Source organism: Pseudophryne corroboree, chromosome 1, assembly GCF_028390025.1.
Source record: "Pseudophryne corroboree isolate aPseCor3 chromosome 1, aPseCor3.hap2, whole genome shotgun sequence".
Lineage (NCBI taxonomy): Eukaryota > Metazoa > Chordata > Amphibia > Anura > Myobatrachidae > Pseudophryne > Pseudophryne corroboree.
In genome coordinates, this window is record NC_086444.1 from 889,352,673 (window position 1) to 889,369,518 (window position 16,846).

General features: G+C 45.7%; 1 protein-coding gene across 7 annotated transcripts in view; it reads left to right on the forward strand.

Moving 5' to 3' along the window:
* Positions 1–16,846, forward strand: part of ANK2 (ankyrin 2) — a 939,290-nt gene that overhangs the window by 513,359 nt on the left and 409,085 nt on the right. The window lies entirely within an intron of this gene.

Below are 16,846 nucleotides of genomic sequence, written 5' to 3' on the forward strand. Positions count from 1 at the left end.
TCATCTTGTGCACCAAAATAAACTAGAATTAAATATTGGGTAACAGTTTAGAAGTCTATTACTGTCCCAAAGCATAGTATTTAACGCTTTTAAAAAGGCTGCTTATTTTATTGTAGCTTTTTACTATAAAAATCATTTTTTAATACTTTAACTAAATTTAGAGTGCATAATGAATTAAAAAGTCGATTTTTGGTAAATTTGAGGCCATTTAGTTTTTTTTAAACACCTGCCCCATCCATAAAATTATATACCTGCCCCACATATTTTAACCCATTATTCTGCAGTTTTCCGAATTATTATCTCAATTAAGCTACATGAAATCTTCCAATTGCCTAATTAGTCATGGGGGAAGGGGGTGGGTTAGTGTCTTAGGAGTAATGAATTGAATCATGCCATTTTTATCTTAAAAATTAAAATTTTTCCTATGTTTGCACCTGTTCTGTAGATGCAGAAAAAAAAAACATAGTTATTTCCTACAGAAATTACCACGGCTAAAATTCTCGCATCTATTTGAATACAAAACCCTGCGTCTGGATGATATTTCATGCTCCGCAGGGAAAAAGTTACCGTGTTGAATTTGCCTCTTATTAGCCCTTGCAATCCAAAAGTTGCCAACCTCCCCCTGATCTATTATTTTTATAAATGTTAAAGTTAAACCATGCTTGCTTAAATTCAGGAAGACTGCTGCATTTTGGCGAGTTCTCCGTGATTTTAGAGAGAAAAGAGAACCACTGCCCATGAGTATGTATGTATTAAACTTCCACACCACTGTATCATTAAATTATCATCATATTTTTTTTGGTCTTCCCAAAACGACGGAGACAGCGGTCTTTGATTATTGTGTACTGCCTTTACATTGCATAGATTGTTAATTGCATTTTGGAGAGGTGGACAGCAAAGAAAATGGGCACACTAATACCCCTTTCACACCAGATATGCAGGGTTCTTACCCAGGAATACGGTCCCTGGATCATGCAGGGACATTCCCGGGTAAGAACCCTTGCATACTGCAGTCAGCAGCCCGGCATATTGCCGTGTTGCTGACGTCAGCGGTGACGCGGCGGGGGCGGCGCAAGAGATCACATGATCTCCAAGCGCCGCCTGCTACATAGAAAGTGAACAGGAGCCGGGGCGCATTGACCCGGCTCCCGTTCACACAGACCAGGTTTCCGGGAGGATCCCGGGACCAACCCTGGTCGATTGCAGGGTTGAAATGCCGGGGCAGGAATCCCGGGATTTTTACCCTGTACCCTTTCACACCGAGAAATTTCCCGGGTTGGTGCGCGTTCATGTGCAATAACCCGGGAAATTTTGGGCTGTGTGAAAGGGGTATAAATAGATCAAGTGGGAATTGTAATAGGGTGTGAGAATCAGGAATTGAGAGATTTTGTGAGAGTTCTCCTGTTGTTTTTTTTTTAAAGTGGCATTCATTTACTGGGGTGGTCTTCAGTATGCCGGCTGTCGGGATCCCGGCGCACAGTATACCGGCGCAGGAATCCCGACAGCCGGCATACCGACACTTATTCTTTCTCGTGGGGGTCCACGACCCCCCTGGAGGGAGAATAAAATAGCGTGGCGCGTCACCATGCCCGCAGCCTGGCGAGCGCAGCGAGCCCGCAAGGGGCTCATTTGCGCTCGCCACACTGTCGGTAAGCCGGCGGTCGGGCTCCCGGCGCCGGTATGCTGGTTGCCGGGAGCCCGACCGCCGGCAGACCGTACTACACCCCATTTACTGTACATGGCAAAATCAACTTGGTTTCGCCATGTAAATGCCACTTTAAAAAACCAGGAGAACTCTCACAAAATCTCCCACTTACTAATTCTCACACCCTATTACATTCCCCCCCCCCCCCCCCCCTTAAATGTTAACTAAAATAACGGTCTGTGAGAGTTTTTAGAAAATCATAGTAATAACTTATTAATAGGGATAAAATGTACTTGGCCAAAAGCTAACATATCAGTTGTAATCACATAGCAAGGTTTTCTGTTGCTTGCACTGCTTCATGACGATAAGGCTGAAGTGAGCCACTAGAGGTCAGGCATGCTGTAGCTGTAGGTTTTATGTAGTAATCTTCAAAGGCAGCTGTAGCTCTTATTGGGCGTTATTTATTATTTTTCTCTGCATCATGGAGATAAGTATGATTTCTTTCATCACTACAAAAACATGACTAATCATATACATCTATAAATAATATCAGAGCATTACCCGTTACCCAGGTGATACTGGCCTAGAGCAGCAAAAATAAACTTATTGCCTCACCTTGCCAGTCTTTGTAGTTGTCCACATGTGTGAATCGGGTTGTGTATATGTGCAGATTTAGGCTTGTAGTTCCATTTGTTTAAAAAAATAGTGATAAAATGTTGATGTACAGTATGAGATCACAATGAAGGTCTATATAATGCAGGCTTATGGCTGCTGCCTCCAGGAGATGGCAGCCAGTTTGGTGCTGCAGGGGGAGGTACGGGCGGGCATGACGCGACATAGGGGCATGGCATGGGCATAGCACAGTGAAAGAGGCAGGACAGGGGAAGTGGTGTTCACGTTTGTGTCATCGTGGACATGCCTCCACTATACAGTGCTGCTATTACAGGCACTGGACAGCAGGGTTTTGGGCTACCATGACGTGATTCAGCACAAATTGCATTATCAGGTCCCCCTCGGACCGCCCACTTGTGCTCTGTAAGTGAGAGCAGCTGAGGGGTGGTTGCAGGGGGCTGAGGGAGACTTGCCCACCTTTCTGGTAGGCCAGGAGTGGCACAGGTTTTTTGGGATCATCTGGGCCATTCAGGGAGGGTAGGCAAGTTCTATAACAGTTATTGTTAGATTCACAACTGCAGAAAATGTATAATATTATCATAATTATTATTTTCATCATCATTATGTGTACAAGACACTTGAAAACCATTATGAAGATGGATTTTGTGAATGAAGAGAATAGGGATGGAGGGGGTGGTGTTGGGAGATTACTTAATTATAATAGAAGTATACTGACCACATCTATATGTACTAATCCTTGGAGAGAGATAAAGTAGATGGAGATAAAGTACCAGCCAACCAGCTCCTGTCTTTTTAAAAACACAGCCTGTAACATGGCAGTTAGGAGCTGATTGGCTGGTACTTTATCTCTGTCTACTTTATCAACCTCCAAGGCTTAGTACATCTCTCTCCTATTAAAGTCAAACCAACTATATATGCTTTGAATGTATTCAGTAAAAACTATGGTGTTTAAATAGTTTGCATAGATTAATTAACAAATTTACCCCAATACATAGATACAGGAATTTTCAGCTATCTGTTTGCTTAGTGTGGGGATACAGCTCCTTTTTATTTAAAGACGTGACTAAAAAGAAAGTGCAAATGATGTGATAGTGGAGAAAGTGCAGAAAACGTTATGTACTGTATGTACTGTACATCCTGAAACATTTCTAGATGTGTTTTGCACAAAGCACCAGCTGATGCATTGTGGAAATGGTCCATGATACAACAGATCACATAGATCAGTGAAGAGAAAACACATCTAGATTTAACTACTAAATAATGTGCTAAATGTGCAAAAATGATTTTATGATCAGAGAGTTTTTAGGAGAAATGTTATTACACCAGGTATGTAGTCAAATATCAACACGGTCTGAATGTGGACAGTCCATGTTAGTTTTAAGCTGGGTACACGATAGGTGATATTTTGAGCAAACAGACGGTATGTCGCTAGTGGGTAGGAGGCTGCATGCAAACGATTTGTCTGAGAACAATGTCATCCACTAACATACTGTGTTGGCTGTGCATCTGGATGTGTGCGTACCGCGTACACCGACCACCCATACCTTTCCTGCAGGGTCTGACGTCACAGCTGGGTGGGAAAATTTGAATGCCTGTCTGGCTGTGATGAGCGACCGACACATCGAGCGACCTCCTGTCAGTGCGATGGCGGGTCCACCGTCAAGTCGTGATGGTGTGTAGCCAGCCTTTTGCTGCAGTTAGGCTCAAAATATGCTAAAACTGCTATTTTGACATGCCAACTGTCTATATTCACAGTGTCGTCATGGTTATTCAGAGTTGGATGCAGCCGCTGCGTTCGCATGCAGTGGTCACGTCCATAGGGTCTGCGCGACCCTTCACCATGCGATCCCAGAAGAATGCGATTGCAAGGTGATTGACAAGCGATGGGTGTCCGGGGGCGGCGATGTGGCATTTGGGGAGGAGTTCGGGAAACACAGGCGTGTCATGGCCATTTTCGGATACCGGCCTATGATGTTGCCTGCGTTTCCTATATATCGAAACATGGTGGTGGTGCCACCAGGCTGCGCAGGCAGGGGTTGACCTCTATTTGATGCGTTCGCAATTAAATTGCAAACACATTGTGGGGCGATGCCACACATGCTGGGCAGCCTTGCCCTGTGCTGGGTGGCCCCCAGCATGTGAGTACACAAAATCTACATCCCTCTCTGAATAATCCCCTATATCCGGCCCTCTCCCCTTTGTCTTCCCTACATAATTATGCTAACTGCAAATGGCAATTATGTATCTATCAGTGCCTGATTTCCCACTAGGCACGTGAGGCACGTGCCTATGGGCGGCACCTACCAGGGGCAGCACAGCAGGTCTCACCCCCCATAATGCTGGCTATCTGCACGTGGAACTCACAACCTGCAAAGCCGGCCAGTAGGGAAGTTCCAGCTGGGGTTCAGACCGGTCAGGGGGGCATCAAAGAGGCAGCGGACCAGGGAGATATGGGGTGGCAGCAACTGGACACACATCGCCCTCCATCCTCCTGTTTCTCACTCCTCCCATTGGCTTCCTCCCCTGAGACCCTGCTTCATTAGCTCACCCCCAACGCAGAACTCCCGACCCCCCTCAAGCCCCCCTTCAGTCGCGGCACTCCCGTCCCTCCCCTACTCACCCTGTCATTGCATCACCTCCGATCCCCTCACGATCGCAGAACCCCCGAATGTCACTACCATCAAGGCACTCCACTCCATAGCGGCACCTCCAATCCCTCCCATCTCCCCCGTTACAGGGCACCTCCAACCCCCTCACCCCATCTAAGAACCCCTTTGTCAACACTGAATTTTATTTTGCCCTGCTGGGTATCTTAAACGAGCTCATATATGTATAATTTTAAATTACTTTATCCTGTAATTTAGTCCCTGGCCACACATTATACTGTATACTTTTTTTTTTTTGGGGGGGGGGGGGGGGGGGGAATGACAAATATTGATGTGCCTAGGGGCAGCCAGACCCCTAAATCCGGCTCTGGTATCAATGTGAATTTGTATTAGCCCACAGTGTATATTAATTCTGTACTTATGTATAGTTTTATCCCCTTGTGCGGTGCTACAAAACGCTTGTGGCACATTATAAAGATAATAATATAGCGTCTTTTCTACATGGCTTTTTAAACTGATTATGCTCCAGATCCCATACATTGCTCAGTACAAGCCAATATTTGAGTAAACAATAGTCATTAATGGATTTTTTGAACTGAAAAGATGTAGAACGTATACATAAGTCATGTGGGGGTGCAAACGCTTGTAGTAATAGTAGTGGCAAGTGCTGATTTATGTGTTTACCTTATTTTGCTTAAGTACAAACATTAGATTGAATTTTACTCTGTGGTATAATGCAATGAAATGGGCACAGTTCCAGGGTGTAACCTGCTTTGTAGGAGGTTGCTAGATTTTTCCTTCTTGCACAAGAACATACATTCTCTGGCACCTCTGCAGTGCTAGAGATTGGTTCTTGTCCCTGTGCTCTTTAAAGAATTCATATAGCACATTCCAGTTGCACTTTTAGTTACTTTGGGGCATATTCATTATGCTAATTATTGGGACCAAGTGGCCCTTGATGTTTTTAAATCGCCGCGGATGCTGTAGCGATTCATCATTGATCCTGCACAGAGGCAGCTGATCTGAAAAATCAGCTGTCCCCACAACTCTTTTGTAGCAGTGGAACTTTAGTAGCGGTGAAACTTAGAGGTCAGACTCGGCAGTGCTATTGCGCATGCATGACCGTGGGAAGGAGCAGGGTCCGGGAACAAAGACATGGTGAATGCTTTCGCAGTCATGCTCCAAAAATATATATTTTTTCGGAGCTTGATGAATTTTGACCCCATATTAATGTATAAAGACAGCGAGCAAGATTAGGAGTGAAAGGTAAGCAGGAGATGCTTCGGGTATTGTTGCCGGCAGGCGGGATCACGACCAGAGGTGTAGCTAGTAGAGATGTGCACCGGAAATTTTTCGGGTTTTGTGTTTTGGTTTTGGGTTCGGTTCCGTGGCCGTGTTTTGGGTTCGAACGCGTTTTGGCAAAACCTCACCGAATTTTTTTTGTCTGATTCGGGTGTGTTTTGGATTCGGGTGTTTTTTTCAAAAAAACCCTAAAAAACAGCTTAAATCATAGAATTTGGGGGTCATTTTGATCCCAAAGTATTATTAACCTCAATAACCATAATTTCCACTCATTTTCAGTCTATTCTGAACACCTCACACCTCACAATATTATTTTTAGTCCTAAAATTTGCACCGAGGTCGCTGGATGACTAAGCTCAGCGACCCAAGTGGCCGACACAAACACCTGGCCCATCTAGGAGTGGCACTGCAGTGTCACGCAGGATGTCCCTTCCAAAAAACACTACCCAAACAGCACATGACGCAAAGAAAAAAAGAGGCGCAATGAGGTAGCTGTGTGACTAAGCTCAGCGACCCAAGTGGCCGACACAAACACCTGGCCCATCTAGGAGTGGCACTGCAGTGTCACGCAGGATGGCCCTTCCAAAAAACACTCCCCAAACAGCACATGACGCAAAGAAAAAAAGAGGCGCAATGAGGTAGCTGTGTGAATAAGCTAAGCGACCCTAGTGGCCGACACAAACACCTGGCCCATCTAGGAGTGGCACTGCAGTGTCAGGCCGGATGGCCCTTCCAGAAAATACTCCCCAAACAGCACATGACGCAAAGAAGAAAAAAAAGAGGCGCAATGAGGTAGCTGTGTGACTAAGATAAGTGACCCTAGTGGCCGACACAAACACCTGGCCCATCTAGGAGTGGCACTGCAGTGTCACGCAGGATGGCCCTTCCAAAAAACACTCCCCAAACAGCACATGATGCAAAGAAAAATGAAAGAAAAAAGAGGTGCAAGATGGAATTGTCCTTGGGCCCTCCCACCCACCCTTATGTTGTCTAAACAGGACATGCACACTTTAACCAACCCATCATTTCAGTGACAGGGTCTGCCACACGACTGTGACTGAAATGACGGGTTGGTTTGGACCCCCACCAAAAAAGAAGCAATTAATCTCTCCTTGCACAAACTGGCTCTACAGAGGCAAGATGTCCACCTCATCATCATCCTCCAATTCATCACCGTGTACATCCCCCTCCTCACAGATTATCAATTCGTCCCCACTGGAATCCACCATCACAGCTCCCTGTGTACTTTGTGGAGGCAATTGCTGCTGGTGAATGTCTCCATGGAGGAATTGATTATAATTAATTTTAATGAACATCATCTTCTCCACATTTTCTGGAAGTAACCTCGTACGCCGATTGCTGACAAGGTGAGCGGCGGCACTAAACACTCTTTCGGAGTACACACTTGTGGGAGGGCAACTTAGGTAGAATAAAGCCAGTTTGTGCAAGGGCCTCCAAATTGCCTCTTTTTCCTGCCAGTATACGTACGGACTGTCTGACGTGCCTACTTGGATGCGGTCACTCATATAATCCTCCACCATTCTTTCAATGGGGAGAGAATCATATGCAGTGACAGTAGACGACATGTCCGTAATCGTTGTCAGGTTCTTCAGTCCGGACCAGATGTCAGCATCAGCAGTCGCTCCAGACTGCCCTGCATCACCGCCAGCGGGTGGCCTCGGAATTTTGAGCCTTTTCCTCGCACCCCCAGTTGCGGGAGAATGTGAAGGAGGAGATGTTGACAGGTCGCGTTCCGCTTGACTTGACAATTTTCTCACCAGCAGTTCTTTGAACCCCTGCAGAGATACAACGTAGGTTTTAAATCTAGGATCGAGCACGGTGGCCAAAATGTAGTGCTCTGATTTCAACAGATTGACCACCCGTGAATCCTTGTTAAGCGAATTAAGGGCTCCATCCACAAGTCCCACATGCCAAGCGGAATCGCTCAGTGTTAGCTCCTCCTTCAATGTCTCCAGCTTCTTCTGCAAAAGCCTGATGAGGGGAATGACCTGACTCAGGCTGGCAGTGTCTGAACTGACTTCACGTGTGGCAAGTTCAAAAGGTTGCAGAACCTTGCACAACGTTGAAATCATTCTCCACTGCGCTTGAGACAGGTGCATTCCACCTCCTATATCGTGCTCAGTTGTATAGGCTTGAATGGCCTTTTGCTGCTCCTCCAACCTCTGAAGCATATAGAGGGTTGAATTCCACCTCGTTACCACTTCTTGCTTCAGATGATGGCAGGGCAGGTTCAGGCGTTTTTGGTGTTGCTCCAGTCTTCTGTACGTGGTGCCTGTACGCCGAAAGTGTCCCGCAATTCTTCTGGCCACCGACAGCATCTCTTGCACGCCCCTCTCGTTTTTTAAATAATTCTGCACCACCAAATTCAAGGTATGTGCAAAACATGGGACGTGCTGGAATTTGCCCATATTTAATGCACACACAATATTGCTGGCGTTGTCCGATGCCACAAATCCACAGGAGAGTCCAATTGGGGTAAGCCATTCTGCGATGATCTTCCTCAGTTGCCGTAAGAGGTTTTCAGCTGTGTGCGTATTCTGGAAAGCGGTGATACAAAGCGTAGCCTGCCTAGGAAAGAGTTGGCGTTTGCGAGATGCTGCTACTGGTGCCGCCGCTGCTGTTCTTGCGGCGGGAGTCAATACATCTACCCAGTGGGCTGTCACAGTCATATAGTCCTGAGTCTGCCCTGCTCCACTTGTCCACATGTCCGTGGTTAAGTGGACATTGGGTACAACTGCATTTTTTAGGACACTGGTGAGTCTTTTTCTGAGGTCTGTGTACATTTTCGGTATCGCCTGCCTAGAGAAATGGAACCTAGATGGTATTTGGTACCGGGGACACAGTACCTCAAACAAGTCTATAGTTGGCTCTGCAGTAATGATGGATACCGGAACCACGTTTCTCACCACCCAGGATGCCAAGGCCTCAGTTATCCGCCTAGAGAAGTGGAACCTAGATGGTATTTGGTAACGGGGGCACACTACCTCAAGAAATTGTCTAGTTCCCTGTGAACTAACGGCGGATACCGGACGCACGTCTAACACCAACATAGTTGTCAAGGCCTCAGTTATCCGCTTTGCAGCAGGATGACTGCTGTGATATTTCATCTTCCTCGCAAAGGACTGTTGGACAGTCAATTGCTTACTGGAAGTAGTACAAGTGGTCTTCCGACTTCCCCTCTGGGATGACCATCGACTCCCAGCAGCAACAACAGCAGCGCCAGCAGCAGTAGGCGTTACACGCAAGGATGCATCGGAGGAATCCCAGGCAGGAGAGGACTCGTCAGAATTGCCAGTGACATGGCCTGCAGGACTATTGGCATTCCCGGGGAAGGAGGAAATTGACACTGAGGGAGTTGGTGGGGTGGTTTGCGTGAGCTTGGTTACAAGAGGAAGGGATTTACTGGTCAGTGGACTGCTTCCGCTGTCGCCCAAAGTTTTTGAACTTGTCACTGACTTATGATGAATGCGCTGCAGGTGACGTATAAGGGAGGATGTTCCGAGGTGGTTAACGTCCTTACCCCTACTTATTACAGCTTGACAAAGGCAACACATGGCTTGACACCTGTTGTCCGCATTTCTGTTGAAATACTTCCACACCGAAGAGCTGATTTTTTTGGTATTTTCACCAGGCATGTCAATGGCCATATTCCTCCCACAGACAACAGGTGTCTCCCCGGGTGCCTGACTTAAACAAACCACCTCACCATCAGAATCCTCCTTGTCAATTTCCTCCCCAGCGCCAGCAACACCCATATCCTCCTCATCCTGATGTACTTCAACACTGACATCTTCAATCTGACTATCAGGAACTGGACTGCGGGTGCTCCTTCCAGCACTTGCAGGGGGCGTGCAAATGGTGGAAGGCGCATGCTCTTCACGTCCAGTGTTGGGAAGGTCAGGCATCGCAACCGACACAATTGGACTCTCCTTGTGGATTTGTGATTTTGAAGAACGCACAGTTCTTTGCTGTGCTTTTGCCAGCTTAAGTCTTTTCATTTTTCTAGCGAGAGGCTGAGTGCTTCCATCCTCATGTGAAGCTGAACCACTAGCCATGAACATAGGCCAGGGCCTCAGCCGTTCCTTGCCACTCCGTGTGGTAAATGGCATATTGGCAAGTTTACGCTTCTCCTCCGACGATTTTATTTTAGATTTTTGAGTCCTTTTTTTACTGATCTTTTGTGTTTTGGATTTTACATGCTCTGTACTATGACATTGGGCATCGGCCTTGGCAGACGACGTTGATGGAATTTCATCGTCTCGGCCATGACTAGTGGCAGCAGCTTCAGCACGAGGTGGAAGTGGATCTTGATCTTTCCCTATTTTTGGAACCTCAACATTTTTGTTCTCCATATTTTAATAGGCACAACTAAAAGGCACCTCAGGTAAACAATGGAGATGGATGGATACTAGTATACTTATGGATGACGAGTGACTGACGACACAGAGGTAGCTACAGCCGTGGACTACCGTACTGCGTCTGCTAGTATAGAGATGATAATGATATAAAAAAAAATATATATATCACTACTGCAGGTATATATAATATAATGATGGACCTGCTGGACACTGTCAGCAGACTCCTAAACTACTAGTATGAAGAAGATAGAAAAAAAAAACCCCACCACAGGTAGGTATACAATTATGGACGAGCACTGACGACACAGAGGTAGCTACAGCCGTGGACTACCGTACTGCGTCTGCTAGTATAGAGATGATAATGATATATAAAATATATATATATCACTACTGCAGGTATATATAATATAATGACGGACCTGCTGGACACTGTCAGCAGACTCCTAAACTACTAGTATGAAGAAGATAGAAAAAAAACCCCCACCACAGGTAGGTATACAATTATGGACGAGCACTGACGACACAGAGGTAGCTACAGCCGTGGACTACCGTACTGCGTCTGCTAGTATAGAGATGATAATGATATAAAAAATATATATATCACTACTGCAGGTATATATAATATAATGACGGACCTGCTGGACACTGTCAGCAGACTCCTAAACTACTAGTATGAAGAAGATAGAAAAAAAAACCCCACCACAGGTAGGTATACAATTATGGACGAGCACTGACGACACAGAGGTAGCTACAGCCGTGGACTACCGTACTGCGTCTGCTAGTATAGAGATGATAATGATATAAAAAATATATATATATCGCTACTGCAGGTATATATAATATAATGACGGACCTGCTGGACACTGTCAGCAGACTCCTAAACTACTAGTATGAAGAAGATAGAAAAAAAACCCCCACCACAGGTAGGTATACAATTATGGACGAGCACTGACGACACAGAGGTAGCTACAGCCGTGGACTACCGTACTGCGTCTGCTAGTATAGAGATGATAATGATATAAATATATATATATATATATCACTACTGCAGGTATATATAATATAATGACGGACCTGCTGGACACTGTCAGCAGACTCCTAAACTACTAGTATGAAGAAGATAGAAAAAAAAAATCCACCACAGGTAGGTATACAATTATGGATGAGCACTGACGACACAGAGGTAGCCACAGCCGTGGACTACCGTACTGCGTCTGCTAATATAGAGATGATAATGATGATAGAGATGAACAAAAAAAATATAACACTACTGCAGGTAAATATTTATATAATATAATGAATGACGGACCTGCTGGACACTGTCAGCAGAATGCGTTTATAGAATAAATAAAAAAACACCACAGGAGTGTTTGTTTAACTTTTTCAGGCAGACAATATACTGGTGGTCACTGGTCAGTCACACTGGCAGCAAAAGTGTGCACTGTACTCCTGCTATTAACTGCACCCCAGTCTCCCCCACAATTCAGCTGTGTGAGCAGTGAGCACTCAGCACAGTCAGATATACATAGATGATATTACAGGTTGAGTCTCCCTTATCCAAAATGCTTGGGACCAGAGGTATTTTGGATATGGGATTTTTCCGTATTTGGAATAATTGCATACCATAATGAGATATCATGGCGATGGGACCTAAATCTAAGCACATAATGCATTTATGTTACATATACACCATATACACACAGCCTGAAGGTCATTTTAGCCAATATTTTTTATAACTTTGTGCATTAAACAGAGTGTGTCTACATTCACACAATTCATTTATGTTCCATATACACCTTATACACACAACCTGAAGGTCATTTAATACAATATTTTTAATAACTTTGTGTATTAAACAAAGTTTGTGTACATTGAGCCATCAGAACACAAAGGTTTCTCTATCTCACTTTCACTCAAAAAAGTCTGTATTTCGGAATATTCCGTATTTCGGAATATTTGGATATGGGATACTCAACCTGTATCATGCAGCACACTGAGGCTGAGCACAGATATGGTATGTGACTGTGTATCGTTTTTTTTCAGGCAGAGAACGGATTATAAATAAAACTGTTGGTCACTGGTCACTATCAGCAAAACTCTGCACTGTACTGAGTACTCCTAATGCTCCCCAAGTAGTAAATCAAGTGTCTCTCTAATCTATCCTACACGGAGAGGACGCCAGCCACGTCCTCTCCCTATCAATCTCAATGCACGTGTGAAAATGGCGGCGACGCGCGGCTCCTTATATAGAATCCGAGTCTCGCGATAGAATCCGACAGCGGGATGATGACGTTTGGGCGCGCTCGGGTTAACCGAGCAAGGCGGGAAGATCAGAGTCTGCCTCGGACCCGTGTAAAAAGGCTGAAGTTCGGGGGGGTTCGGATTCCGAGGAACCGAACCCGCTCATCTCTAGACTAGCTAGGTGACATGGTGCTTGGAGCAAGGGTATGTTTTGGCACCTCCCCCCCACCTCTTCTGAATTGGGGGGCTAGCCAACATGTGGTTACATTTGGAAAGAAACAATATTTAAACATCCTAAATTGGTGACAAGGCCGGTTTTAGACCTTGTGGAGCTCAGGGCGAAAGTTTTCTTTGAGTGCCCTCCCAATGTTTAAAATAGGGTCAGTGCATGCCGAAAGCTTGCAACAACACTATAGGGGCATGGCTTCATTGGGAAGGTGCGTGGCCACAGAATAGTACCAATTCACATTACACCACACAGTACCATTTATACATGTTATGCCACACAGTAGAGCCCCTTATACACGTTACACCACACAGTAGAGTCCTTTATACACATTACACTATGGTTGAGCCCCTTATACACATTATACCATGGTAGAGCCACTATGGAAGTAGCTGTATTTAACTATTTACTTGTTTAATTCAAAAAAATGAAAAACGCTATATATGCCCCAACTGACCTGACCTCACAACCCCTCAATTCCTCATTGAAAATAAAGCCCCAAATGTGAACCCACAACAGACCTGATAACCTCCCCAATCTCTGAATGGAAATAATGTCCCAAAATGTACCCCCTCAGATATGATAATCTCCCAATGCCTCAATGAAAATAATGCCCCAAATGTAACCCCCCCACCCACAGACGTGACCCCCCACAAATGCTCAATGAAAATAATGCACCAAAATTGCCCCCCTGACTTCATAATCCCCCAATACCTCAATGAAAATAATACCCTAGAACTGTCATCCAAGACCTGATAATCCCACTATGCTTCAATGAAAATAATATCCCAGAATTGCCTGAGGGGCAGAGAGAGCTGTGACCCAGCAGTCTGAGGGGAAGAGAGAGCTGTGCCGCAGCAGCCTGATTGGCAGAGAGAGCGGCACTGCAGCAGCCTGAGGGGAAGAGAGGTGCTGCTGCAGCCTGAGGGGCAGAGAGAGGTGCTGCTGCAGCCTGAGGGGCAGATTGAGGTGCTGCAGCTTCTAATGCAGAGAGAGGTATTGCAGCAGTAGCTGGGGCAGAGAGAGGTGCTGCAGCATCAATGTAGAGAGAAGCGCTGCTGCAGCCGGGGCAGAGAAAGGTGCTGCAGCAGTCGGGGCAGAAAGATGTGCTGCAGCAGCAGCTGGGACAGAGAGAGAGTTGCTGTAGCATCAATGTAGATAGAAATGCTGCAGCAGCCAGGGCAAAGAGAGGTGCTACAGCAGCCGGGGCAGAGAGAGGTTCTGCAGAAGCGACATGTGCTGCAGGTTCCAGGAAAAAGAGAGATGCTGCAAAACAGAAGTAACCCTGCTGCACAGCTACAAGCAGACAGTGAGACATATAAAGGGGACGGGCAGAGTTCCAGCATGTGCCAGCTGTTATTGTCTTCTGCTGTCACCTATGGCCTGCCCTGTACTCTGCCTAGTCTCCAAGTACTATGCAATAAGCGCTGCCTATGCGTCTCCTCCGTCTGCTCCTTGGCTGCCAGTAGGGGAGTGGCGGGCAGCAGCGCACCCTCTAACTTTTTCGGCGCCCGGAGCTCGCGCTCCACCGGGGCCACCCTCGCTACACCCCTGATCACGACGCTCAGCATACCAACGCCGGGATCCCGGCTGCCAGAATGCTGGCAGGGGTGCAAGCGCAACGAAGCCCCTCATAGGTTTGGTGGCTCGCTGTGCTCATCACAGGTTCTATTCCCACTCTATGGGTGTCGAGGACACCCACGATTGGGAATAGGCTGTTAGCCAGGATTCCAGCTGGCGACATTGTCAGTGGTCGGGATTCCGATGCCGGTATCCTGACCGCCGAAACCTAGACTGCCGGCAATGTAACCGCATCCCCAGGAGATATCCATCATATCTCCTGCGTTACGTTTGTGAACAATGGCACACTGATTTATACAATCACTGTGGGTGCATGCCCAGTGCTTTGTGAGCTGCTGCCCAGTCCCTCCCTCCCGTTGTTTTTTGAAAGGGGCAATAACTTACAAGGCATGGTTTTGACTTGTAAGTGATTGCCCCTTTAAAAAACATCCGAGTTCGGCCGGCATCCTGCGTGGCCACTGAAATTGAGCAACATTACATCCCACCCATGGTCTGCAGTTGCCCTGTTACAACCATTCAGCTGCAAGTGGAGGTGCGACCAATATGTGTATTGTGTGTAGTTTCTCATAGTTGTATTACTCAGCCATCCACAAAACAGAGATATGTGGAACTCTGAATCAGCCGCTATGTGAGCAGTTACATATTAGATTATCAAGAATACTTAGGGGGGAAATCAATTAGATGCGAAGGGGGCAAATTGCTGTTGCCATTTAAATGCCTCCAGTGACAGCACGATTCACCCTATTTGCCTAAAAGAGCTCGCTACCTATGAAACAGCTAGTTGCCGTAAAGGTGCGGCAGTGTCAAGCAGATTCGCCGGGTGGATCCCCCCGGCACCTAATTGAATTCCCCCTTAGTACTTAGTAATGTTTCTTTATAAAGTGTGTTGAATGGTAACTACATCACAGATAATCCTGTGTACGTCTGTTATCCTTTTTGTTGTTAAATGAATCATAATTTAGAATTTACCTTGTGCAGTAAGTAGCATTGTGTGATCTGACAGGGGTGGGTGTGATGTGACTGATGGCATCACAGATGACACTTTCTGTGTGACTTCAATCTCTTCCTTTCATATGTAAGAAATGTTAGTTTTTTTAGATTATTTAAATTACTGTTCTATTTATTTCCTTCTTGTTTGAACTTTTCTATACAAAATGATCAGTTTATCTGCAATATTTAGATACCATTGGATTTTCCACACATAATATTCATACATTTTGCAAATGACATCATTAGTATTTCCATATTATTTTCTTCATTCTAATGGGTTCGGAATGTGTGACTGGCGAACGGGATGCCAGTGGTCACAGTACCGACGCCGGCATCCCGATGTTTAAAGTCCCAACAGGGGAGAGGTACATATGCTATCCCCTCTCCCCTACCCCCTAACCTTTCCGCAGCCTAACCCTAACCTCCCCCCCTTAGTGCCTAACCCTAACCTTCGCCCAGTGGTGCCTAAAGCTAACCCTCCCCGCAGCCTAACCCTAACCCTCCCCCTTAGTGCCTAAACCTAACCCCCCCTCAGGTGGCGCCTAAACCTAACCTCCCCCCCAGCCCTAGCCTGCCTGCTATATTTATGGTCAGGCTGTCGGGATTCCATCGTCGGTCTCCCGACCCTGTCAGGATTCCGGAATTGGCATTCTGACGAACGTTAGTATTCCGACTGCTAGGATTCTGATTCACGATGTTCCCGATCGATAGTTTGATGTTTGAAAAAAAATAAAATATATATATATATATATATATATATATTTTAAATAAATTTAAAAAAAATCCTTTTTTTTTTCAATAAAATCATTTGGGATAGGGTTAAATTTATGTTCTACACCTAATTCACTCATAAAAACCCCCGACAATTTCGGAGCAGTTTTTGGCGAAATAAATCGTCAGTTAAGTGGTTAATTAACTCCAATTTTCAAGTGGAGTCTCCTATGTGTAAAGTATCAGATGAGCAGTCAGAATTCTGTAAATATTCCCTTACGTAAAAACTGTTACGCAATTTCATGCCTCCTGTTAAAAGAATTCTGAAATTTCAAATAGTTCACAACATCACCGTAAAGTCTAAGGGGTAAATCCAATAGTTTGCGATGAACTCGCACCCGCGAGTCATCGTGGCATTAGCCGCACTTTACAATGTTTTGAACTCACACAAAAGTGCTTGCAGCCCCATAGGGCTCTGAGCAATTTTGTGTGAATTCGGGCAGAAATCAGTCTGCTAAGGATGTGAGTGCAC